The sequence below is a fragment of the Pteropus medius genome, unplaced genomic scaffold (assembly GCF_902729225.1).
Source record: "Pteropus medius unplaced genomic scaffold, Ma_sr-lr_union100, whole genome shotgun sequence".
Classification (NCBI taxonomy): Eukaryota; Metazoa; Chordata; class Mammalia; order Chiroptera; family Pteropodidae; genus Pteropus; species Pteropus medius.
The window spans coordinates 43,009,510-43,035,745 of NW_024340849.1; the positions used below are offsets into that span (position 1 = coordinate 43,009,510).

General features: G+C 36.3%; 1 protein-coding gene and 1 pseudogene across 15 annotated transcripts in view; both read right to left on the minus strand.

Moving 5' to 3' along the window:
- Positions 1 to 26,236, minus strand: part of DLGAP1 (DLG associated protein 1) — a 790,600-nt gene that overhangs the window by 266,072 nt on the left and 498,292 nt on the right. The gene's annotated exons all lie outside the window — the stretch shown is intronic.
- LOC120591072 (uncharacterized) lies at positions 25,945 to 26,063 on the minus strand (annotated as a pseudogene).

Here is a 26,236-nt window from a genome sequence, read left to right on the forward strand (position 1 = left end):
CAGAAGCCTTTGCTCTTCACGCAACACTATATTGTCTCTCACATTTTGAGACTATGTGTAACATGTGTTGGTTGGGATCACGAGATCTCTAAAGACTATCATGGTCGACACAAAATGGAACATTTCCCAGGAATTGTGCACGTCCTTTCTCTAGCTGCACTTTCAGATACTTCCTCCACAGAGAGCAATGCTAATTAAGTGGTTGGGTGTTAACAAGTAGCAATTTGCTTCCCTCATGACAGACCAGTGGAAGCTCCCTTAGTAGTCTTACATCAGGCTTCGGCTGACAAACAAATAAGGATTCACTGAGCGTGGGCAAAAACGTCGTGGAAAGAGTAATCATAGAGCAGGATCAGGAAAAAAACTGTGTTGAAAAGGACAATGAAAATGAAACAGAAATGTGAATCCCAGCTACTTCCACTGCGGAGAGAGCAAAAAAGGCAGAAAACTACCAGAGGCACTGGGGCAGTTAAAGAAAGCTTGAGAAGAAAGAATACAGTACAAAGAAAAGTACTTTCAGACTAACAATAAGCAAAAAATACACCCGGGGCAGACCACTGGAGGTCAGAAAGCAAATGAACAGGTAGGCCCTGAAAAATCAAGAATTTTTTTTACAATCCACTACTCATTTTTAAGATTAAAATTCTCTTTCATTCTAAGGAGGCAGGAGGCCATGTGGAGAACAGAAAGAGCTGGCCCCTGGAATCAGACAGAGGGACATATTCCATATAATATTGTCACTTATAGCAACTTGAGCCTCAGTTGTCTCATTTCTAAAATGGGAATAAGAATAAGATTAAAGAATTGATATGAACTATGTTAGCACAGTACTTTGTAGGAATGAGTAACCTAAAGAATCATTTATTGCCTTCAGTTTCTGCAGTATCATCAAAATAAAAGGTAATAAAGCTTGTTGGGGAGTCCAAATATCTACTCATGAATTCAGATAGAATTTACTTCATGCTGCATCATGGCCACAACTGAGAATAAGAAACTGGATATCTACCTTCACAGAACTGATAGGTTAGTGAAATAGGCAATCCTATAAAAAATAAAAGAAGCATGATAAGGAAATACTGGATGCTATGAGAATTATTCAGAAAGGGTATTGAACCCAAACTTGGCTAATCAGAAAGGGCTTCCTGGAGGAAGTGCTATTTCAAATGAGACTAGAAGATTGAAAGGAGGTAAATAGGGAAGAGAGGAGTTTGGGATGGATGGATAGAACAGACAAAAGAGAAAGCATCTTTTCAAAGGTTCTGGGCAGGAGAACTTGGCAGCAATGAGAAAGTTAAAAGTAGATCAGTATGGCTGAAATGCGAATTGGACAGGAGTGTAAAGAAATGAGGCTGTGAAAGAGAAAATTCCTTACTTATGTCATAATCTGGAAATCATGTTAGGGAGTTTGGACTTTATCCTGAGGGTAAGGTGGAACCATTGAAGGCCTTAAAACCATAGAAGATTCAGTGATTCTATTTGTATTTTATCATTTGGGCTACAATATACAGAATGAACAGGGATATGGGAAAACTAGAGGCAAGAAGACTACTTGGAAGTATTTATAATAATCTAACTGAGAAATCATAGAAATTTAACTAGGATAGTGGCAGAGGGAATGGAGAGAAGTAAATAGAAATAAAATTTATAGGACTTGGTGATTTTTCCACTCATTTATTCATTAATCCAACCAACTTTTATAAGTTTACCTTGGAGGTGTGAGGGTGAGGTACAGGGGAAAAATCAAGGTTTCGCTTCATGTTTCTGGGTTGAAAAAAATGGGTAAATAGTGGTGCTGTTACAGGGATAGGAAACACAGGGTAAGGAGGTTTGTGGGGAAAATACTGAGCACAGCTTTAGAGTTGATAGGTTTTGAGTAATGCCTTTATTTTTATAATGCAGATATCCTTGCATCCTCCAGCCTGTGAGAATAAATGAGGTAACGGTAACAATAATAACCAAGTCTGGTGATATTTTAGTTCTCTCTCATCTTTGCTCCTCCTCCACTTAATTCTGATTGTCCCCAAGAATGGGCTTCACGTGTATTTGAGAACAAATCTGTTTGCTGCCTTCTGCTCAAGTCTCCTTGCCAAGGTGCCCAAAACGTCTTATGATGGTGGGCCATCTGTAACAATACTGCTGTAACCCTTTCCTCAGTTGATAGTTTCTCTGTGATTGTTGCTAAGTGTGCATGCGTGTGAGTATGTGTGTGTGTATGTGTGTGTGTGTGCATGTGAAGGGAAGATGGTGGCACTGCTTTCTCTAGATTTTTTGCATTAATTAATCAACACTGAGAGTTAATGTGAGTCTGTAAATAACACATGCCTTGCATTTGGCAACTTTGCATCTCATCTTGAAGCATGAGTGGGTTGACCACTGTAGAAAAAAAGAATCATAAAAAGGATGCTGGTCAGAAAGCCTTGCGCATTTACATCATCATCAGGTTGGTTTTAGGTAGCAATAATGGATAAAAACTCATGCTGGTATAAAAGCTTTCTTATTTTACAAATGACAGGAAATAGAAGATAACAACTTGGTGGTTACAAAAATTTGTTTTCTAGTTAGTTTCTTTCAGCTTTAAATAGGCAGTGTGATCTGTAGGTCTGGACCAATGATACTGAGGAGAAGGGAAATGGGAAAAATACCAGAATTAAGGGAGCAGAAGAGTCACGGGGCAGCCAAGGATAGTCTGGAACAAAGAGGAGTGAGAGAGAAAGGGGAGAAAAAGAAAAAAGAAATGAACATATTACAAATCCAAAACAATCCACCATATTTGAGCTTCCAACAGAGTTCTACACACAGAGAGTAGCTGTAAAATTGAAAAGATTTTAAAATGAAGTATGAATAGGAACATATGTCTGTCTTAGTCTTCTTAAAAGTGAACTGCGATAGACTGAAAAGAAACACTCCTAGTTTCATAGGTTTAAGAAATTAGAGGCGTTTCAAGAGAAATGCCTAAAATTTGTAGGTAGAACATGGATGATATTTAAGTGGAACTAAGTCATTAGCGGTAGCTAAATACCTGATCTCAAACATCCTGTTTATACTTTTAAGAAAAACAGACACTTGAATAATTTAAAGGGGAAAGGTAATAAAAGTTCTTTCTTTTTGATAAAAGTCTGATCGTGATGTTTAAAGATTTCCACAAAAAAAAATATCTGATGTCCATAGTCCATTTTCCACGCATGAAAGAGAATGAGAAGATTAGACAATAAGAATAGGAGAAAGCTTCCTTTCTGTTTTTTCAGAATTTCCCACATACTTCGGCCGTTTTTGAATAGATGTTCTGAAAAATCTTTTGAGGTCACCTACTTTGAGAGAATAGAGTCTCTAATTTTCAGGTGACACGGCAGCGAGCCCAGAAAGCACAAATGTTACTCATATTTTTAATTTTTGTCATTCTTGTAGAGAAATAAAAGATTATAATTTCCTCCCCATCTTGCTAAGTTTTTGCTAGTTTCAGGAATTTGTGCTCCTATCTGACTAAAATAAAAATTCCCATGTTAAAGACTAAAAAGCTGTATTACAATGAGCATAGCCAAAGTAGCAATGAGTGTCTAAGAAAGGTCTAATAATTTTTAATCTCACGAACTCTAGTGGACAAACAAGTACATTTTCCACATGAATTGAAATCATTGCAGCCATGGTAAATAAGATATAGCAAAAATTCACATTACCGGTGTACTGCTATTTTTAAAATATCAATCTTACAAAATAAAACCCACCTAAACTGAAGCTGTGGCATAATTTTAGCAGCTGAAAATATTACCTTCTCTAGAATAACATGTACTTGGAGATGAAATTACTCAGAAACAGACATGATGTACGTATTCTGCTTTCTTTAAAAAAATAAAAAGCACATTCAATATCAATTTATAATATATCATGCTAAACATATTCAATAAGCAGTGCTTAAATAATTTTGTCTGTCTTTGCTGCATCTAAATATTCTACTGTTTAGCTAAATTCACTTCCCACTACAGATGATAAAAAATTATTATACAGATGCCATTCCTACTAAAAGCCCCTCTAGTACCATAAGCAACCTAATAAAAGGAGAAGGGTGCACTGAGGGTGCTCTTTATAAAATTGTTCATCCCAAATTCACAGACATCATGAAACACGAAATTAACTCCAGCATGTTAAAAGAAAAATAATGGATCAGCACATAAATCAAACACAAAAAGACTATTTATTTTCTTTTCCATAGCTCAGAATTAGCCATTAGCTTACCTTATTAGCTGAAATGCCAAACAGAATGTCTTTATGGAAAATTAAGTTCATTATTCATCTCAGCTTTGATTTGGTATAATGCAGCTGAGAGCATTTAGCTTCTCTCTATGATTTGCCGATGCAAAGTGGGTGAGTAAGGCAGTAAACAGAACTTGGGAGGTGGGGAGTGTGGTTGGCCATGGCTCACAACTCTAGACTTGCAACTTTACATTTCATTCATATGAAGATACTTAATGAAATCAAATCTTATCACTGAAGAATAACACTTAAGTGAATACTTAGTGCAGATTTTTAAGTCTGTGCAATTTTGCATAGCAGTTCCAGGTATAGTGTCCTGTGTGCTCACTATTCCTGCAAAATTACATTGCTATCTTTCATGATCTTGGTGGACTCTTAGGCTATTGATTCACTTTGCAGCACATGTAGTGAGCAATGTGTATTCTGTCAAGGAGAAATCTATACGGGGGAGCGGTCTCTGCAATTTTCTAAAAAGAGAATACCTGATTGTCTGACTAGCAATGGAAAGACAGATGCATTACAGTTTTGAAGATAAGTGTACAAGCATACAAAAATTGGATTCAGCATTCAGATATCTAATAAAAAGGAGAGACTTTAGGGATCCGGGAGTAAAATAGCAATAGATATCTGTTCTGGACATCAAATTCTCTTTTAGAAAAAAATAAGTCATATTCTTTCATAATTTATTAATTTTATTCAAATAAATTAAATATGTTTTAGAAATATTTAGGTAAGCACTTTTCCTTTCTTAAATAATGACTGCCATAGAACACATCCCAGAAGAATCTTATTTAGTTAAACTGTGTCTCATTTCTAGATGGGCAAAGGAACTGTTGCAGCATCCTCTCCCAGGTGTTTTACTTTAAAGAATTTGAGTAGGCAGCATTTATTGAAATCCAGCTTTACCACATAAAACATGCAATCACAACAGCAGGACCAATCCTCAGTCAAGGACAATACGACTGAGCAAATAGATTTTAGCTTAAAGACTTTGAAAACTTTCTTATCTTTGCCACATTGCAAAACCAGACCCTAAAACTCTCCTGAATTAATAAGAACATGGCTGCCTCTAATGAGAAATGATTAAAAAAAAGCAATAATTAATTGATTTGCCTTACAATGTTAAACATAGAATTACCCTGTGACTCAGAAATTCCTCTCTTAGATATATATCCCAGAGAAATGAAAACACAAAAATCTGTACACAAATGTTCATAGCACCATTATTCATAATAGCCAAAATTTCCATCAACCGATGAATGGATAAAAAGTCTGATATATCCAAACAATGGAATAGTATTTGGCATTAATAATAAATATAAGATTGATACATGCTATAATATGAATGAACCTTGAAAACAGTGTGCTGTTTGAAAAAAGCCAGTCACAAAATATCACATATTGCATGATTCCATTTATATAAAATGTCCAGAATAGGGAGAATCTGTAGAGACATTAAGTAGATTTGTGGTTGCCCTGGGCTTCGGGTAGGAGTGCCGGGAAATGAATGCTATTGGGTAGGATTTCTTATTGGAATGATGGAAATGTTCTTATCTTAGATTGTGGCGGTGTTCCACAACTTTGTGAATATATTAAAACCATTGAATTGTATACTTTAAATAAGTAAAGTTTATGGTTTGCATATTATATTTCAATAAAGATGCTAATAAAATTATTAATTTGCCACAGAAATATTGTCATATAATGTGTGTAATTATAAGAATTAGTTGTATATAATAAATTCTATAGAAGGTAGATAGGGAAATGTGAGAAAGAGTAAGGATAACCCCGAACATGGGAAGCCCTTGAGGACTTATGAGCTGTAGACCTACCTAAAGAACCATATGTTGGTGTTTAATCATGGCTAATTTTCAATAAGGAAAATACCCTCAAATCAGAGAGAATGAGAGCCAGAGGAAGAAGAGAAGAAAGAGGAAAGAAAAGAAGAAGATAAAGGAAAAACTTGTTTTTGATTAGAAAACATGAAAGGGCAGATGATTGAAGAGGGAAAGTAGGATCACAAACCTTAATTCTGATGATATGATATTAAATCATCCAGATGAGAATAAAAGAAGAAAGACTTTAAAGAGACCAAAAGAACTGTACAAGGAGGGTTTTGAAGTGCTCAACTTAGAGATTTGTTGCAAACATGAGAGATGAGTTCACAATTAAGGAAGAATACAGGTAAGTGATGAGCATCTATAAGAATTGTACCAAAGGCTAAAGCACAGAATAAAACAAAGTTTGTGAAAAATTAAAAGAAAGGACAAGGAAAAGAGCCATTTAAAAAGATATAAATTGGAACAAATAGAAGAGCAATCCCATAATCTCAAGGCTAGGTCCAGATGGTATGATGTGAACAGACGATGATGAGGGAGATGGAAGGGGATGAGGAGAAGCAGGAAGAGGAGCAGTGGAGAGAAGAGAGGATGACAAAACACCAAACTCTTAAACTTTGCCATTTTCTCTATCAAAGAAAATAATCTTTAAATTGGAAAGGGTAGAAGCAGCAGCATGGGGAAGAGGGATATGAATTCCCAGGAAAACCTCTTACATGCAGATGACTCATAAGCTTGTATCTTCATTCCAGGTCTCCCATATGGACTTCAGGCACTTGACAACTTCGCTTAGATACCTCAAAGCACTTCGTACACGTCACTTCCAAATCAAATTAATTTTCTCCTCCTCCTCTTCTGCCACTCTCCCCCTCCCTCCGCCCCCACTGTAGCTCTTCTAGAGTTCCCTACTTCAGTGAATGGAAACACCATCTTTTATGTAAGCTAGAAACATTGGTACTATTCTGGACAATTCTCTCTCCCTTCACATCACCAAGTCCTGTAGATTTGTCATTTCTGGAAACTATCTACTTGTTTCAATATCGCTGTCACCACCCTCATCTATTTTCTTTCACCCAGAATACTATTCTTGTCTTCTAACTGGTTCCCCTTCCATTTTACTTATCTTTTCACTTCATCTAAAGGGATGTTTTCAGAAGGTGAAGTCAGCTTTCCTCACTCCTATCCTCCTGTACACACAAACAAAGATATAAAGATCCAAAATTTAAACACAACCTCCAAGGCCCTGAATGATATAATCCTGCAAGTGTTTCCAGACTTATCTTGCACCATGTTGGTGACTTAGCCAAACTAGATTTATTTCCGACCGTTTTGTTTCTTCTTGCCTTTGCATGATTCCCTTGGCTGATTGTCTGCTTTACTCTAGTTCTTCCTTTAAACTTAATACCAACCATTTATTCCTAGGGCATGCTTCCCTGGACTTCTTAAGTCGGTGTGCTATTATAGTATCATACTCTCCTTTGTAGATATTGAGCAAAGTGGTCACCTGAGACAGGCTTGTATTTATGAACAGAAGGTTCAGAAGGTACATGAGCCAGTACACTCTTGGCATCTTTGAAGAGACTTGCTTGGGTTGAGTCTCTTAGTTAAACTCGCTGTGGAGAAATGCTGCATCCCCATTGGTCACTCTCCTAATAAGCCAAGTATAAGGGATACATTGCATGGAGGGAAGGCAGGGAATAAACAGGGATCCAATGGTTCTGATCTTTGGTGCATGATGTTTAGGAAACACTAAGAAAAGGGTCCTAGTCCTGTGGCAAGCTGAGTTCAGCAGAAAGAAAGAGCCCTGATTGCAGACAGGGAAAAGCTTACTTTATAACTCAACCGTAGCCCTGTAGTAGCAAATTTAAAATTATTCATGTGATTGGTTTGAGTAATGTTTATCTCCCCATTGAAAATAAGGAGCATGAGGGTAGGACTCTTGTCTATTTCTGATCATCATTGTAGCGTTTGCATCTATTACACAGAGCCTGGCAATAGTAATTTAATAAATATTTTTTGAATGAGTAAATGAAAGCACTTAAAATGATGGGCTGTGGTGAGAAGGTAATGATAGCATTATTGCTACCGGCAAAATAATTTAAAGCATGTGTACTGTGTCAGGTATCAGGACCACTCTTCTTGTTTATAAATTCTGACCATTCTTTATCTTTCTTTGGTCAACATGGCTGTGATGTCACCACCATATGAAGATCCACTATTAGAGATATACAGTTTGCTTAGAAGATTAACATTCAGGATGTTGATTTAAAATATCATAAGATTTATTAGATTAATAATTTAATTTTCCTAATGAAGTTTTTCTTTTTTTTTTTTAAAGAGGACACACCTAACAATATTAAGCTCAAGTTTTTGTGCCTAGGCAAATCATGTATTTTTTCATAAAAATACTTTCAGTAGGACTCCAGAATCAAGGTAGGTAACCTTAAAGATTGTTAAGGGAAATGTGGTGTCAAAAGGTGAAGAAATCTTTTGAATCTTCCAAAGGATAATAGCTTGATGGGCTTGAATTTACAACACAATATCTTTCTAGAACAGGCTGTTCAATGGAAGGTCTATGAGTACTGAGAGAAGCAGCCTGGGTTTATGAAGAAGTAGTATGCTAAGTTGATTGTGCTTTATTTTTGTTTTTATTTGTGAATATTAACTTAGTAAATAGGTAAACACATACCCTGATCTTCCTTATGCAAAGTCATCTTTGTAGAAAAAAAACGGTAACAAAATATTTCTAAATGTTAACAAGACTTATAGTAGTGATTATTTTGCAATATATACAAATATTGAATCACTACGTTGTACACCTGAAACTAAAATGTTATATGAAGTGTAACTGTATACTTCAACAAAATAAATAAAAAAAAAAGAACCAGCCGCCAAAATCTATTTCAGTACATTTTAGAAGAGGTTTATCATTTTCTTTATGCATCTTTACTTTTAAGATGCAACCTTACATGAAGCTCCTATCAGCTATATTTATATATATGTAGCTATAATTTAAGAATTATTTTCTATTGCTAATTTGTTAATTTTTTTGTTAAATCATTAATGGCTGTTGAGTATTATGGAATGTCTTTCATGTATATATTGAGAGAGTCATATGTATTTTCTCCTTTAATCTCCAAATAGTGTGAATTCTGTAGTATAGAACAGAAAGAACTGAGGACTTTTGGGACTTTACAAAATGGACTCCATCGGGAGCCGTGACAGTAACGTCAATTGGCAGACAACCAAGTCACATGATGAGAATACCCTTAGGGTGTGACAAGACTGCCCCAAACCACAGGAATGTCACAGCGAAAGGGCGGGGAAAGGGCCACACAGATACCATGACTGCTAAGTGAAGAGCTCTGCCTATTGAGGGCTGAATAAGTTGAGTATTTCAGACAGATGACATTCAAGCTTGACCAAAACACATCGTGTGAGTATTGGCACAGTCAGAGACCTCAACTTTCTGCCCATCATGGCTTGGGACCTAGGCAAGGATATCTGAACCATCAGTCCTGGAGCTTGCTTCAGAAATGCAGACTTTCACTCTTTTTACCTTCTTTTGCTCTATTGTGTAAGCCTCTGTACCTTCTTCCCCACTTGTTGTGTTGACCTGTGTGGATACCTGATTGGTTTATCTGAGAAGGTTTCACTCAATAAACCTGGCACTGTGGAAAGACACAAACGTGTCCAAGGGTGGTGTTACTTTGGTAGCTGCCTTTCTTGCTCGTGACATATATGAATGTCTTCTGTGATGTTAAGCCTTTCATTACCAAATAAATCCCAACTGGTTGTGTTATTTTACATTATTCTTAATTGTTTAATTTTACTATAATATTTTTAGAGAATTTTTGCATCAGGTTCATGAAAGAAATTGCATTAAAACTTTCCTTTCTCACACTGCCCTTGTTAGTTTAAAAATATACTAAATCCTAAATCCTAAAGTGAATTTGGCATCTTCTGTTTTGTTCAGATCTCTAGAAGAATTTTTATATGACAGAGATTACATTTTCCTTGCAGATTTCATAAACTATTTGAGTATGGTTTTTTTTCCCCCCGAGTAAATTTTAAATGTGTCAATTTCTTAAATTGTTTTGGATATAGTCAATGTTTCTGTTTTTTACTGAGCTTTGAAGAATTTATTTTTCTAAGATATTATCTACTTAAGTTTTCAATGTATTGGTATGAAGTCTATTTTTGTTATAGTCATAGGATAGATTTAATATCTACTGTATAGTTATCCATGTTTCTTTCTTCATTCCAAGGAGTGTTTATATTATGCTTTCTTTTTTTCTCCTTGGTGAGCTTATTCACAGGTTCATCAATATTATCAGTATTTTCAAAGAACAGCAACAACACAAAATGTTCACAGTGATTATCTGTGGGTGGTTTCTATTATCTTCTTTATATTCTTAAGCATTTTATAAAATTTCTCCCCAAAATGTATATTAACTTTATGAACCTTCCCAATAATAACTGTACTAAAATGATATAGTTTTAAACAAAATAAAGACATATGGACTGGATAAGAGATTCATAACTGGTTGAATGACTTTCTCTACATATAAATAATTTCATGAAAAACTGTAGAATGGTCTCTACTGGTATGTATAAGCCTTTCTTTTGGCCTTATTCTGAATTTTTTTTTATCATTAACTTTGATGATGATATATTAGAGACTTATGAGATTTACAACATAACATAGAGAAAATATCTAAAATATTAGATTTCAGATTTAGTATTATTTCCCAATTTTGACAGCAGAGACATTCTTTTTCGGTAGTTCCAACGGCACTTTTAGGTGAGTAAATTAGAAACAAGGTGTCACTTCTTCATGTTCTTGAAAGTTATAGTGATAGATAGATAACATTAAATGGTATTCCCCAGAGTTAAATAGGACATAACCTGCCTAACAGTAAGGGGTGGCCCTAGGCTAGAAAGATGTATTCATGTCTATAAGATGACATTTAATAAAAATAAATATAATATTCTACCATCAAAATGCACAGTACAGGGTGGTAGAAACAAGTCAACATGATTTCATGTTAAAAAAAGGGCTCAGAAATTTTATCTGAGTATGAGACAGGTTGGCATTACTGCCAGACAAGCTAGTACATTGATAGAAATAGTTTTTATATCCAAAGATTTTCAATGTACACTGTGATGTCCAAGTTTAAATGTAATATTGTTCACACAATTATACCATAAGGCAAGAGGGATATTGCTTTACTTGGAGCAAGATACAATTTGTCAGTTGAGATGCTGATAGTGTTTGAAGTCCTGTTCTTAGAGAATCACTGAAGGAACTAGGTCTTTTGAAGATGGAACAATGAAGACTTAGGGGTAAATCATAGTTTTCATTAAACATTTGAAAGACCGCCATGTGGAAGAGCAGTTAGATTTATTTTACAAAGCTCTACATCCGAGTTAAAAGGAGGTGGATTCGTATTTGCAACACAGAGGAATCATCAAGAATGGAAACTGGTACTGGAGTGAAAATCCAGACAATCCTTGTAGAGGTCATTTGGTAATATGTGCAAAAATCCTTAACATTTTGCCTAGCTCATCCACTTCCAGGAATTTCTACTGAATAAATATTTGGATGCTTCTTGAAGCATTTGTAATTTCTACTGAATAAATATTTGCTTCTTGAAGCATTTGTAACAGTAAAAGATTTGAATAGATTACTAAGTAAGTAAGATGAAAAGAAAAAGAAATGTGAAAAACAGACCAGAATGAGAACAAAGAAGACTGGGCAAAGAGAATGAACTCAATGGAACAGAAACTACTGTTATAAGTACAGGGATGGAAAAGAGAGTGAGATATTATTAGAAAATTGCCCGTCAAAATAAGGTTGAATGCAGGCCACTAAGGCAGTGGCCCAATTTTTTTGTTAATTAGATGAGAGAATTGTGATTGCTAAAATAAAACTTAGATTGAGGATCTCTAGTGAAGTGAGGTCAACAAAAATAGCTAATGGGTGGGAAATTACCTTAGTCATTTGGAAGTGAAGGAATTTATTACTAATGGATGTCAAATTGTTTATAATGTAGAGAAAGGAAATGGATTGGTGTACAGATTATTACGTACTATAACACGCATTAACAGAGGGCTTCAGGGTGTCATATATTAAGAAAATGCTTGCTTTAGAACTGTGCACTCCAGGTTAGACAAGTCCAGATATTTGTGATGGTCTCCATATGAAAATAATAAAAAGAGTAAAACAAAGTCTCTGAAAATAATTATTCAAAATTAGTATATTTAAATTACTTTAAGATTTATTTGTATTTTTTTGAATTGTACATAATACTTGGACACATTAAACAGAAAAAAGTTTTTGCATTTATTGAAAAAGATATTTATGGAATTATTCATAATATTGAAAAACTAAAATATTCAAATGCCAAATAATTGAGAAATGAGTAGAATAATCATGGTGTATTAGTATATTTTGATAGTTATACTCATTTTCATTAAAATTATACTATTTATTAAAATGAATAGCACATATATGCACACAATGAATGCAAAATGATTTTTACCCTATCACTTTAGAGAAACTGTTGGCAAATTCAATAGTTATTTCCTAATTGCTGGATTCACTGATAGACTTCACTCCTAGTCTAACTCAACCATCCTTTGGTAGTCGATCTTGTTGAACTTTCCTTATTTCTTGAAATTCTCTTCTCCCTTTGCTTCCATGTGGTTTTGATTTCCTTTCTATCTTTCTGTCTTTCTGACTATTATTGCTTTCCTTTTGCTTCCTGTCTGTGCTTTAAAGTCTGTGTAGCTCAGAGAACTGGCCTGTGCTGCCTTATCTTCTAACTTACATGTGCCCCAAAGTGATCATAAATTCAGCTGCCTTCATGTCTCCATCTTCCTCACCTGAGAATTTCTGACCAACCTGACACCTTTAGATACGGTACAAAGAAAGATATCTTTACTTCTCTCCATCTTTATTGCTATTACCCAAATTTGAACCACAATCATCTCTTGTACAGATTACTGTAATAACTTCCCAAATAGTATTTGAATAAGTGAATACTTGCCTAAGGGACATCTTCAACAGGCACATCAAATTCAAAATGTCTAGAACTAAATCATCATCTCCATTCAAACTTAGGCTTTTCCCCATAGTATCTATCAAAATTGGAGGTACTGATGTACGTACAATTTTGAAACCATAAATTGTTTATCATTTCTATTCTTCTCTTCTGATGGCCATCCAATCTCCAAGTCCAGTTAATTCTATATTTTAAACATGTCTTCTCCTTTTAAAAAATTCTTACCATCTGTGTTCCTCCACTCTTTCAGTACAGTGAGAGCTCCTTGAGGACAGGAGTCAGTCTTTTTTTTCAACTTTGTAGTCCTAATCTCTATCAGAGCACCTGATGTATAGTTAGTGCTCATTGAATTAAAAATTGTATCATGTACGAAATATCAAAAAATGTATAATTTAATAATTGCAAATGTGTAAAATGTATGTATTTTTAGATATTGAAAGAGTTTCAAGTGATGACAATTGGTGTTTTATTATAAAGTGAATAATAAATATTTTAGATAAAAAAGAAGCAGCAAATATATAATTCATAGGCAAAGAGGAATCTAGAACCCATCATTTAAAATAGTTTAAAATAAATGGTTTAAATAGTCTAAACCATTTAAAATAGTAAAATAGTCTAATAGTTTAAAATGGTTTAACAAATATGGATATTGATGGCCTTTCATTCCATCTCTACATAAAAGAAATATCCAGGAGCCATTGCATTTTATATAGTCATCTCATTTAGCTGATAATGCATTGGATGGATTATTTTACACATTTTTTCATACACAATTTCAAAAATGGTATATGGTTTAAAAAATATATCAGATATTAGGTGGTAGAGTCTTTAATATGCAGAATAATGGTTCTTAATGGTTCTTAATAATGCCCATGTCTTAATTCATGGGACCCGTGAATATGTTATCTTACATGGCAAAGAGGACTTTGTGATTGTGATTAAGTTAATGATTGTAAAATGGGGAGATTACCCTGGATTATTTGGGTGGACCCAATATAATTACAAGGGCCGTTGTAAGTGAAGAGAGAAGTGGGAGAGTCAGACAAAGGGACTTGACCACAGAAGCAGAGATCAGAGTGAGCAATTGCTGGCTTTGAAGATGAAAGAAGTAGCCAGGAGTCAAGGAACACAGACAGCCTCTAGAAGATGGAAGAGGCAGGAAAATGGATTCTTCCCTAGAATCTCCAGAAGAAACACAGCTCTGCTAAATCTATGGTTTTAGACTCCAGAATTATAAAACAATAAATTTGTGTTATTTTAAGCCACTAGGTTTATGGTAACTTGTTACAGCAGCAATAGGAAACATACAATGGAATAGGATTTTATTTCATCAAAAGCCTGACTAAATGAAATTGTGATCTCTAACAGTAACTTCTGCAATGCCCCTTCAATCTTTTTGTTTCATTTCGTGTTGCTACCACAATGTTTTTCAGGCTTCATAAAAATAATAGCATTTTATAAGGCATTATATAATGTCCCCTTTCTAAGTACTGTTCTATGCCTTTTATGTTACATTAATTCATTTCATCCTTTCAACAACCCTATGTGATATGTATTGTTATTATATTCATATTACAGAAGAGGAAACAGAAGCAGAGAGAGGTTAAATAAAGCACTCCAAGTTGAATAATCAGTAAAATACAGGGTTCGAACACAGCTGCCTGGCTTCAAAGCTGTACTCGCTCTTCCTAGAACTAACTTCATGGCCTTTAAATTGCATGGCTATCAATGAAGGTGCTGCCCTCACCAATTTACTATTTATATTAACTCACCCTGCTGATAACTGCTGTGGGAGAAAGAATTTTGATTACCATAATTCCACCCTCAGGTGTCATATCCGTGAATATGTTATGTTTCATGGCCAAAAAACAAAAAAGAGAGAGATTTTGAAGATGCCATAGGTTATGAATCAGTGATCTTAAAATAGGTAGATTATCTTCGATTTATTTGGGTGGACCTAATGTAATCACACAAGCCCTTAAAGAAGAGCTTTATGTTATGCATATTTTACCACAATAAAATAAAATTTAAAAAATAAAAATAAAGAGATATCTCCTGGATGAGGACAGAAATCAGAGAGATGCAAGGCTTGGTAAAGATTTGATGTGTCATTTGGTGGCTGGCAGATGACAGGACCTCGGTTATACAGCTACAAGGAACTGAATTCTGCCATTTACTTGAACACAGTTGGAAGCAGAGTCTTCCCCAGAGTCTGCAGGTAAGAGCCCAGGCCAGCTGTAACCTTCGTTTAGGCTTTATGTGCACTCAACTGAGCCAGGCTATGTGGGACTTCTGACGCATTGAAATATCCATCTTTCAAATCTTTCTGATTGCTCTCCTACAAGACTCTGACCTGAGCTGGCTGCCAAAATAACGATTATGTAGAATTCTTTCTTCTTCTTTCCCTCCCTCTGCCTGGGGCCTTCTTTGCCCTCTCCTGCCTGTGACCAACTGCCCACCATCCATTCATCCACCCATCCATCCATCCATACACAAATGGTGTTTGCTAGGCACTAAGTTTGTTATGGGGGATGCAGGGCCGAATTATTGAGAAATTAATAGACAGTGGGAAAATGCTAAGAGAAATTGCTCTCAGTAAGCTTCCATAGAAATGATAGCTAAGCTTCAGAGATATTTTAAATAGAGAAAACTTTCCTCTCCTCTACCCTTCCTTTCCTAAACCTCAGGTTGGAATTCTTATTCCTATTAACCTCCGTATTCTTTGTTCAAGTCTCTTTGTGCTCCTTCTTACTTCACTTTGTGTTATAGTTATTTAACTATCTACTGTCTCATTACTGTCTCAGAGCAGGAACTATTTTACGAATTTTTGCATTCCTCTCTGCTCTCAGCTTCAATCCTTGTACACAACAGTCCTCATTTTTTTGCTACTTGAATTAGTCGCTCAGGAAAAGCTCTTTTACAATAAATCCTATTATAAGCTTTACTCTGTACTAGGATATTCAGTTTCTAACAGAGGACCTACCTATTTCAGGCAATAGTCACTCACAATAATAACTCTTTAAAAACTGTACATTTCTCAAATTATTCTAAGGTTATAACCAGAAAGGTTTTTCTAATGAACTGTTATAAGAAAGAAGGAAAGTCATCAATTTTAAGTTTTTAAGGAAAAAACTACCTAATTTTAACAATATCATGATTTAATGGCTCTTTATCTCTTTTAGAGATAAGGACTTTTCTACCAAGCAAAATGAATACAAACTCTCCCCTCCCCAAATTTTTATATAATATCAGGAGTTTACTGAGCCCCTGGAGTTCATTCTTATTTACCCTAAATTTCCACAACCCTGGCCTAAGAGCACTTGAATTGGGCAGATAGGTATGCTTTGCCTTTCTGCATTTGCGTTCACCTCAATCTAGTCCCCATCCTCCATCCCACCAAAGGGTCTTCTCAAGGTAGGATTACCTCAGAAGTCAGTCAAGTTGCTCCTCATTTCTGCTTCCAGGCTGCCCCAGCCCTTTGAGCAGCCTCTCAAGAATGTTCCAGGCCTGGAAACCCTCTGAGGGTCTATGTTAGGGAGCCCTACCTCGGTAAGCTTTTCTAGAGAGGCCTTTTCTGGAAAGTAAGCTTTATCCAACTGGCCTGCTACCAATGGCATTCTTCTGGCTTGCTGAGCTGAAGCAATATCTCTCTTTCTAGGCATCGAAGGTGGCCAAAAAACAGTTGGTTTCAGGGAGCACTATGAGGAAATCTGGCTTTTGAAGGTTGCTAAGTAAACAAATGAGGCCAGGCAGCACATTTTTGGTTACACCATTACCCCTAAAACAGAAGGCTACTTTAAAAAGTACATCCTCGTTATTACTCTATGAGACTATTGCCTATTATCTAAATAGGTAATTATATTTACGACTCAGAGTGGTGTGCTTAAGTCTCACATTGACATCCATAAATTGGTACATTAAATTTTCAGTGTGCAAAGGGATGGGTGAGACTCACTCGTCTCAATGAATAGCATTATGAATGAACACTGCCCTGAACAACCCAAAATGAGTGTTCCAGGGTCTCTCTAGCGGTGAGTGTGGCTGGCAACCTCCACTCCCAGGTGCTCTTTGCAGAGCTGAGCAATGAAATTGCCTTTTGTCCAGAGCTGTCCTAGAAGGGTACAATAAAAAGAAGATGGGCTTTCAGCAACAGACAAATCCCAGCTCCACCACCGACTAGCTATGTGACCTTGGGCAAGTGACCTAATTTTTCTGAGGCTGTTTTATTTGTAAATGATGATAATACCTACCTAATGGGGTAGTTCTGAGGATTACAATAAAAAAAAAAAAGTAAAAACACTAGCAAACTAAAAAAAAAAAAAAAAGAGAAGAGAATGTGAGGTAGGCAGGAGTGTCTCAGGTAAGATGCAAACTGTACCATTGGTAGGGGAGGGGGGCCGGCCTGGTTGACACTGGCTGTGTGACTGGCCGTAGCAGAAATTACTATGCATTGCCAACTTCTGAGTTCATTTGCACCCAGATTCAGCTCCTAGAGGTGCCAAAACATTGTAATTTACAAATAAATGTTAGTAAAAGTTTTGCCAACTTTCATAAATGAGGAAGAGAATCACAGATAAAGATTAATGTCCAAGACAAAGGTAGTGAATGGAAATATTATTCTACGTACTGCCTGGATGGCCAATGGTGAGTCAGGTACAAAATACAGAGCAGTAGCAGAGCAGAGCTCCTGAAGGGGATAGTGCCAGGGCCGATGAGCAGATCAAGGGAAACAGTGATCCACATCCAGCACAATGTCTCACGCTTAACGAGTGATTGATAAACGCTGGGTGAGAATCTGGTCAAAATCCCAGGCCAATCCTTGTGTTTCTATTGAAAAGCTGGTTGTCCTTATTGAAAGCTATACACTTTATAGAACTTACTCCTCACAATAACTCCATAAGGTAAGTCTTTCTGAAAACGAGGAAATGGAAGTTAAGAGTGATACAGTGATTTACTTAATGCCACCTAGTGAGTAAGTAGAGGAACAGGCACTCACACAGGGCAGCCCTCACTCTCACTGTGCCTCTCTGTGCCCATGTGGACATGCAGAGAAATACTGGCCAGCTCTGAAATCTCTGAGCACTGGGACATCACAACAGGATGTTGCCTGCTCAGGACAAAACTCAAATCTAGTAGAAATCAATATATTAAAATGGGCACTCCCCCCGCCCCAAAAAAAACCCAAACAAAAGGACTGCTGTCTAATAGAGCTTTCTGTGGTGATGGGAATGTTTTATATCTGTCATCTAATAAGGTAAGCACCAGCCATACATGGCTACTGAGCACTAAAATGTGGCTACTGTGACTGAGGAGCTGAATTTTATGTTTTATTTAACTTTAGTTAATATAAATTTAAATAGCCACATGAGGCTAGGGGCTACCATATTGGACAACACAGAATTAGACTACTTGATTTAAAAGAAACCCACAGGGCCATCCACTCTCATTTCACTAAATAGGGAAATTTCCTTTGCTCTATCCTTGACATGTTTATCCAGCCTTTCATTTCATATTTTTAATAACAAGAAGCTCTCACCTTACATGGCATCTGATGCCTTTGATAGGACATCTTTCTGATCTAATAGCTCCATTCTTGGGTGTATGATATGGAGATGCAGTTAGGTTTTGGTGAAATAATAAACCCACTTATTATTCCTGGGAGTTATCTCTGGACTTGCCCTTTCTGCTCTTCTCACGCCTATGAACTTTTAGGTCTCCAAGGGTGGCCCTAGCTGCATCACCATTCTCTGAGTTCAGTGTTGTTGCCTCCATCCATAGAATCCAGGAGATCTCATCTTGCTGGCCTGCTGGTGAACCCACTATGCTGTGTGAACGTGAGGATACTTTCTCTCACCAGTAGTACTCAGTCTTCTGTCCAAATTTTTCCTCTAGGGCCCAGGCAGTCCTCCTGCATCCGGGGTTTGCAGTCTGGAGTCTGATGCCTCCTATGTCCTCTGAGGTGTCTGTCTCTGCTCTTTCTCATCCTCACACCATTGCTTGTCCTTACAAATCTACTCAGATTGTTGAATTGCTTACGCTCGGCCACCAGGCTAGACCATATCTTCCATCTTTGGGAAACTTGATTATTTTAGGAAAAAAAAAAAGTTACATATAATCTTGTCAATGAGAGACTCAATCCTGTCCTCCATTTACTTAATTTCACTAGTTGGGTGATTGGCAACTCCATCTGTCTGTTCCATTCCCCAAACTGGTCTTTGGCCCTTTCCCACTTTTATCTAGTCACTTCTGGAGTTCAGTCTGGATCAAACAGGTGCTAAATAGATCTTGGTTGAATGAAAGACTTGTTGAGGATGGCAGTTCTATTAAACCACTGAAGAGCATTTTTCATTCTGCACTCATGATCTAGATGATGCAAAGGGGCTACATATTATGATAATTGAGTGGCTTCTTTACTGATTGAAGCTAAGAAATACATTGTTACATTCTATTCATTCATTAATCTAATAAAACCTTCAAAAACATGAGATTAAATTGGCATGGTTTAATTTTAGTGAATTCTTTCATTTCTTGGTCATTTACAAGTCCCTGTTAAGTAAATAATTAACATTTTATTCTTATAAATGGCAATATTTTATAAAATATTGAACCAAGAGAAAGTGAAGTCTATGGAACATATTAAGACTGTATCCATTAAATTAACTTCATCTAGGTTTAAACAAAGGAGGGAGGCATTTAATAAGGGCTTGCTAGAACACAGAATGAGATACATTTACATGGGGAAAAATACAAAATAAGCTGAGAAACAGGACAATAAAGGCTATATTGACTTCCAAGTTTATAACTAAATATGGCACCTTTTATCCTGATAGATTTAAAAAGTCCGACTATTCTGTATGGTTATTTATCATAGAAATTTAGTTTAAACTCTATTACCGTTATCCAATAGCACTTTTTATACATTGGATATAGGCAGCCCCCTCTAAGCTGACACACATGAATGCTCTGTCCTGGATATTATATGACTCAATTCAGTTATACTTTTATAAGGTAATAAGAAACATTCTAAAGGTAGACCTTTAGGGAAACATAGCTTTTCCTTCAGACTTGGAATAATAATTTAAGAAATAGTAAAATTGATGAACTTCCACAATATTTAGTTAACAATCTGGGTCATATGGTGCTCATGCACCAAGCATAATTCTGGCTCACAATATGCCTGAGAGATAACTATCTCATTTCTCAAAAGGAAAAAATTTAGAGGAATTTGATTTGATTTAGAGGAATTGTTTCTGGGGATTCCTAATTTTTTTCCTTATCATTTCAGTGAAATTATTTTATTCAGAAGCAAACATCCTCTAGTTAATACAAGCAAAGGACAGTAAATGGGAAGACAGCATTTATTTGGATATAACCTTGTAGTATTTTAACAATGTAACTACAATCAGGTTGGCATTCTCCAGGGGTCAGTGTTATTGTTTCTCATTGAAACAAATAAAGAAGCAAAAGTAGCCTTGAGCAATGGTTCTTTCATAGGTTGAGATATGATTTTCCAGTTTCATGAAATAATATTGTTCTACTACACTTTAACATTTTATATAACTGACTTTGCAAATGAATCTCATATATAACTTGCTTTCTAACATGGCCACTCTCTAAACTAAACTTAGGTTCACATAAGCATGGATATAACATCTGTTTTTTATCCATACTTAATAATTTTTAAAAATTGTTATTAAAATAAATTTTCATCAAGAAACATTCCTTCAGGAAAAGATCAAAGAAATATTTACAAAGCAGAAGCAGCATGATATGGTGGAAAGTAAACAGATTTGGAATTGGACTGATCAGGATTTAAATCTCTATTCTGTCACTTAATAGCAGTATGATCTTGATCAAATTAATTACTTCCATTTTGTATAAAAAGAGGGTATGAACAGCATTTAGCAACTTTCAGAAATAAGGACAATATATGTTTAGGCATAGAATTTTCTCAATAAATTATAGTTCTGTTTCTCTCTTTCCTACTTGTTCTTCTTCATTTTCTTCTTACTGCCATCATTCATTATCATAGGAAAGGGCATCCAGCAGGTGATGGAATGAGATGTTCGGTGTGGTGCTGTGGAAAGAACGCTAGACTGGAGATCAAAGGGCCTGTGTGTTCTTAGAAAAGCGAATCTCTTTCTCTGGGTCACAGTTATAGGAGACGGTATGGAGATGATGTAAGAACTGACTGTTAAAGCCAAGAAATGATTTTACAGTGTGAGTCAATCAGAAACTCTGGGCGCCCATGTTCAGTTGTTGTCATTCCCACAAAAGAGAGGGCACCAGGACTGCAGCCTGGGAGAGCTGCACATTGAACTTACCAACGTTGGTGGGATTGTTACTGAACATTTTTTCGACTTTATCAGGGTTTTCTGATTTGTCTGATTTATCAAGAGTGGGCTTATCAAGAGTCAATACAGACTATCCAGGCCACCATCATTAAACTCTTTCTTTGACAGCTTAGACCTGCTTAATGGAGACGGCATAGGCAATAGTTTTCAAATTGGGCTTTGGGGACCTCCCTTCAGGAAAACTTGGATGAAGGGCAGGGAATGGGGAGAAGAGGATGTTTGCATTTGAATCATCCTACTCTTGCTTCAATATGAATAGTTTGTTTTAAATTGTAGATGAACAAGAAATTCCACGATTAGAAAGGGGGTTGGAGTGTTAGGAGTAGGTGGTAAAGGGCTGTAGAAGTACAAATTAGTAGTTGATAGATGGCCACAGGGATGGGAAGCATGGCATAGGGAATGTAGTTAGCATTAATGTAATGGCTAGATGGAAAACCATAGGAGAGAAGAAGTGATTAGGGGGATAAAATACATAAATGTCTAACCAATGTACTATATACTTGAAACTAATAATAAAATAAAGTTTTTAAAAAGTATAAAAAGTACTGGGCTAACTGACCTTTGAATCCTTTCTAATACCTTCTTATATCGACTACGTGTTCACTGGGAGTTCACAAAGAAGAAAGGCGTAACAAGATGCACTCTCTAGAAACTACAGTAGACTAAGCCACAACCAAACTAGACCTAGCGCCTAGAATGGGAAAAGCAGGAAGTGGGCAGGAAGCAGGATTTTTGAGCATTCAGAACACCCAGATAAATGAATGCCTTGTGCTCCATGACTGAGGAATGCTCACAGATGGGGTAAGAGGAAGACTTTCTACGGTCCTTGCTTCTGCACGACTCCACAACTGAGGAACCATGGGAATGCCAGGGAATCTTTCCAGGCCTTAGTTTCCTTACCTACAAACTTATGATTTGGGGATGGTCTCCCATTCCAACTTATATTATAAAGCATCTACCTAGAAAGTAAGGGGAAAGAAAGAGAAGAGGGAAAAAGGAAAAGGAGAAAGTACTGCTTAGCATAGTTCTTTTTTGCTCAATACGGTGCAGGGAATGGGAGGTGGAAGTAGCGGGGAATATTACAGGTTTCACATATCTGATTTCTAAGTTTGATTTCAGTAAGATCAGTGAAGGGTGATACTAAGGTCTTGCTTAGCATGTGTCCAGTCTTCTGGGGAGTTCCATAATAGCAATCTGGGAGATTTGGTGGTGTCGATGATGGGTGGGGCAGAGGAGACAAAGAGAAGGCAAGCGAGACAGTAAAACCTCTCTGTAAGCAAGCACAGTTTTGAGAAAAGAGTTTCAAAATTGCTATTATGGAACAGCTACAGGAATTGGTTATCTAGATTTACCAACAAAATCTAATAAATCACAGTTGGCATTGGGATTTTTTTTTTTTTTTTAAAGCAGCATGGAAGTAAAAACATGAATTTTTAAAGAAGCATGAAAGCTCATCTGAGACATTTTTGATTGATTGTTTAGTTAATGAGATCATCTGGAATGAAATAAACTGTTTCTTTTTCTGTGCAGTGATTGCATAAATCAAACATGGCAAAGTGACCTACACAACAATTTTTGGCCTATGGATCTGATTTTTCATAAGCCTCACCACACACACCTCACAGAGAGTTCCTGTTTCTGGTGAGTTAGTTTCACCTTCTTTGTGAAAGCCTTTGAGAGAAGGCAGCAAGCAGGAAAATCAGCTATTTATAGGTGTTTTTGACTAAAAGTGTCTGCTCAGCGTGCCATGGAATACTTCCAAGAGGTGGGAGAACAGGAAACTATCTAAAGTCAACGAGAAGGCTGGAGGAGTGTTATGGGGGAAAGATTTTTACATGGGAGTCATTTTCAGAAACCTCAGCATTCATTTGCAAACAAATGAAAGTTACTTACACTGACACCCCCTGAGTTATGGAAAAGCCTGTTAAACATCCACTAGTTATTAAGAAGAGAAGAAATAAAGTCCTCCCCTTTAAGAGACTTTAAAGGAAAAGTCCTGTAAGAGTGTCTCTCTGTACCTATTTACTGCTGGAGGGGCCACCAGTCAGACTGACGCCCATAGCACAACCTGGGCTAGCAGGTGGCCTTCTAAGTGTGGGTTGCATGCCCTGGGTGATCTAACAGGAGTCTCACTGTACCCACAGGAGGATCTTCATCTTTACTCACTTGTACTATTATCACTAAAAATGGCAAATCATTTGTTCAAGTTTTCATAATTAAGAATCATAATTTGATTAAATTGTAGTTCATTCTTCCCATGAATTCTGATGGGTTTTGTTTTTGTCATTTTGGTGGCAATAGGGAAGCAGATGAGATAGGGAGTCTTTAGACCACCAGAAGGAGATGGCTGCCTGAGAAAGTCTGAGCTATCCATGCTCCTGTGGAGAAGAGAGGTCCTGAGAGAGAAGTGGCTTCAATGTTCCTTTGCTTTATTTGAATTTCTACAGCTTTATAAGTATAATGTACCTAGCTTCGCAGAGTGGAGGAGACTAATCATGGACTTTGGGCAAGAGTGAAGAGGAGTGATGGACAAGGGCCTATTTTTATTTGCTAGCAATGGCGGAAGAACTCCCACATATGAAAGTTGCCATGGTGGAAACACTCCTCAGAGAACCTGGATGAGCCAATAAAGGAAGCGATGAAGAGTAGATACAGTCGCCTTGTAGATAAGCCCTATAACTGTTGCTATTAATGAAACTTGTCTCGTTGACTTACCAAAGCTGTTTGCAATAAGGCAGCAGAGTCTTGACAGAACTTAAAGTACAAAACAAAAGAAAGTTTTATCTGAAGAAACAAAAGCTTGAGGAGGCCGGAGAATCATGTTCCATCAACAAATATCAAGGTGTGGGAAAACCTGAGCCACTGATACTGAGCTATCAAAAGAACTATCCTTTGTAATTGTTTTACCTGTAGACAAAAGCTTTATGTGTTTAGTTGGCACATGAGACAAAGAAGCCTTAAATCTACACTGTGATGAAGACCTATTGTCATCAGACAGTGTGAGAGGACTTTTCTTTACCACAATATCAGATATGTTCATCCTAACCCTGGTTTAATAAAAATTAGATCAAGCAAAACATAAATAAAAGGTGATGTGGTACATGAAACACATGAAGAGGCAGTGAAGCATGTTAACCTCCAAGGATTTGTAAACTAAAAACATTATTTCACATTATTTTTCAACAATTTCTGAAATTTGAAATTAAATTTTTTTCTAAGACCCGAACAAACACAAGGCTTGTATCATTATGCTTATTTTGCAGATGTAGAAATGGAAGTTCTAAGTAGAGGGAGCCCAAAGTCATGTCAGAAGTCAGCAGCAATATTGAAGCTGGCAGAGCTCCTGAAGCCCGAGTTTTCATCTGTTAGGCTCTACTGCCCCCTTCAGTAAATAAAATGATAAATTTAGTCTGAAAGTTCCCTAGAATTGGGTTAAAATATGCCTCTTAGATTGATCTCTGTTTTGGAATCACCCCAGATCTACAGAATCATAATGCCTGGGATTGATGCCAGAAATACTCATTTTATAGACACTCTCAAGCTGATTCTTATGTACACAAAGTTAAGGAATCATTGCTCTAATATTCAATGATTCAAACAAGGCAGGGAATGCTGTTAAACTTTAGCAAATGAAAAAAAAAAATCCCAGTTTTTAGAGGTAGTGCTATACATTCCTACATTTAAAAGACCAGATAATCAGATGAGGTCTTTTCTTGGCCTCATTGTTTCCTTGGTGAATAATTAAATAAAATAATTAAAATAAACAAATAATAAAATAAATAAAATAAATAAAAAAACAGTAAAAATAAGAAATTGGTCAAAAGTAACTGAAAAAGCTAAATGATCTGCCTCTCCTTACACTACATTCTCTCTTTTGCCTCTGTTAATTATATAATAGCAATTCATTCATTTTTTTTTTATATCTTTACCTTTTAGCTACAGAGAGGACTGAGTTAAAGGAGAATAAATGATTCATTGAAAAAATTAAGGCACCCCCTCCAACTGTGGTTTCAGTCAAAGAATTTATAAAAATGCTTATTCATTTACAAAAATAAAGTAAAAATTTTTCCCTGTGCCATAATGGCATTTACTAAATGGCATTTACTAGAGTGGAAGGCTTGTGTGGAATGAGGCAAGATGGTCTTAAGAAGATAAATAAGCTCTAGATGTGAAGTCGCACATGCATTTTTATTTTTATCCAATGAGAAAAGCTATGAGTTCAAAATTCCAGATGAGTAATACAAATCATAATGAGATCATGGATGTCATTAATAGTAACTTAGTTTTAACTGAAAAGGCCAATTATTTTTTTTTCTTCTCTTTCTTTCTTTCTCTTTTCTTTCTTTCTTTCTTTTTTTTAGGCAAGGCAACCTTTGGTTGATTTCACAGGTTATAAGGACCTTGTTAGCTTACAATCTTTTATTTTTTATTTTTTTATGCCTATAGCACCTGGTCTTCCTAGGTGGTCTCCCATCCAAATACTAACCAGGACTGACCCTGCTTATCTTTCGAAATCAAACGGGATTGGGCTTGTTCAGGGTGGCATGGCTGTAGCCAAACCATATGAAGTTTTTAATTTTACCACTTAGATCTATAAAGCTAGAATTTCCCCATGATTCAGCTCCACATTGATAAACACAAGAATCTACCAAGAGAGACTGCTACCTTTGAACCTGAAATGAAAATGGTGGAAAACCTAATCTAATCGCCAAATCAAAACCAGCTTGGT